Genomic DNA, 2,084 nt, shown 5'->3' on the forward strand with positions numbered 1-2,084 from the left:
TATGTGCTAAACAATCTGTATTTGAAGACATGAGCCCACCCTTCCCTGAGCTCACATGGAAGTGCAAAGCAGAACCCCGCTCTAGACCTGCCTCTGGTGGCTTCTAACGCTCAGCGTAGACGTTTTAGGAGGGACGTGGAGAACGCTGAAGTGTGGCACGTGAATGTTGCCAGAGCAGAACCTACAGAATAAAAGCAGTGGAAAGTCCTCAACTCACCTTGGCCTAGTGTTCCTGTTGAGTCTTCAGGTAAGGCTGAGCAGGGAGACGTGGCTGTTCTGTCTATATATACTGTCCCTGTATAATGGAGCAATCTTATTTCATCTTGCACAAATCCCTCTTGGCCATAAAATATCTTTCAGAATGTTGGGATTTTTCTTTACAGAGATCAAATCTTCCCAGATGATGCAATCTGGCCACTTCCAGAAGCATAGCATGCCAGGGTTTTCTATTTCCAGCCTCACTGTGGTCGGGAAAAGTGAGGATGAAATAATGTCCACGTATATCAAACTGACAGCTTGCTGTGCAGGGTAATCAATATTGGAAACTATGGTGCCTTGGTGCAATCACCTCAAAAGACTCCACTTTCATTATAATACCAGTTGCATTATGGTGAGGCCCTCATTCTTTCCTCTGGGGGCTTTTCAAGTGGCTCATGGGAAGAAATTCCTAGAAGGAAGATCTGGCCTACCATGAGTGGAGAGGGGGAAAGTGTGTCCTTACCTTAATTATATCCATCCATATCATAAATACCCATAAAATCTCTTACAAAAATGGCAAACCCCAGACCTCCCCTGCTCCTTGCTCTTCGGTGGATCTGCTCTAGATCTTTCTCCAGAGTACATGTCTGCTATGATTTGCTTTGCTAAACTTCTGTATCTTTTACTTGAATTCTTTCCCTTGAGAAGACAAGAGCCAAGGAAATCTTCCACCAGGTACCAAAAGTACTAAGTATCAAAATGTGAACAGTAAAACTATAAAGTTAGCAGAGGGGGTTGGAGAGACTGTACTCAGTGATAGATGGCTTGACTCACATTCACAAGGTCCTGAGTTCAATCCCAAAAATTGAAATCCCATCAGAAAGAGAGAGAGAGAGGCAGGAGAGAGTATGTTCAACATATGACATATGCCAGCATGAAAAATTTTTAATTAAGCTTTGGTCAAGGGAGAGGAATATCTGGCTGGTGGTGGAGGGAGATGGATGTCTGGCTGGTGCTCAAGGTAGGGGCTGAAGGTCTGTGACCGAAAACTGAAATGAAGCCAGAGAAGTTAGTGGCTTACAGAGGAAGTCCTGGTGTTGAGGCCAAAGCTCCGTGACTTCAGCCCGACAGTCACTGATTTTACTTAAGTTCAACTTCCGTTGCAGTTGGTCATGGCCAGAGGTGTTGTGTTTCGTTTTATTTTCAAAAGACATTTAAAGAAACAAAAGAGTAATAAAAACCAGACATGGTAGCACACATTCTTTTTTTTTTAAATATTTTTTTTTGTTCATTTTTTATTTATTTATTTGAGAGCGACAGACACAGAGAGAAAGACAGATAGAGGGAGAGAGAGAGAATGGGCGTGCCAGGGCTTCCAGCCTCTGCAAACGAACTCCAGACGCGTGCGCCCCCTTGTGCATCTGGCTAACGTGGGACCTGGGGAACCGAACCTCGAACCGGGGTCCTTAGGCTTCACAGGCAAGCGCTTAACCGCTAAGCCATCTCTCCAGCCCGGTAGCACACATTCTTAATCTCAGGCAGAGGTAGGAGGATCACCAAGAGTTTGAGGCCACCCTGAGATCACAGAGTGAATTCCAGCTCTGCCTGGGACACAGTGAGACCCTGCCTTGAAAAGCAAAAAAAAAAAAAAAAAAAAAAAAAAAAGAGTAATAAAAATGTATTTGTTGCAGGGTGTGGTGGTGCAGGCCTTTAATCCTAGCACTCGGGAGGCAGAGGTAGGAGGATCACCGTGAGTTCAAGGCCAACCTGAGACTCCATAGTGAATTCCAGGTCAGCCTGGGCTAGAGTGAGACCCTACCTCGGAAAAAAAAAAAAAAAAAAGACTTTAAAATCTGGCAAGAGGCCAGTACTTCAAATATCCAAGA

This window comes from Jaculus jaculus, chromosome 3 (genome assembly GCF_020740685.1).
Source record: "Jaculus jaculus isolate mJacJac1 chromosome 3, mJacJac1.mat.Y.cur, whole genome shotgun sequence".
NCBI classification, from domain to species: domain Eukaryota; kingdom Metazoa; phylum Chordata; class Mammalia; order Rodentia; family Dipodidae; genus Jaculus; species Jaculus jaculus.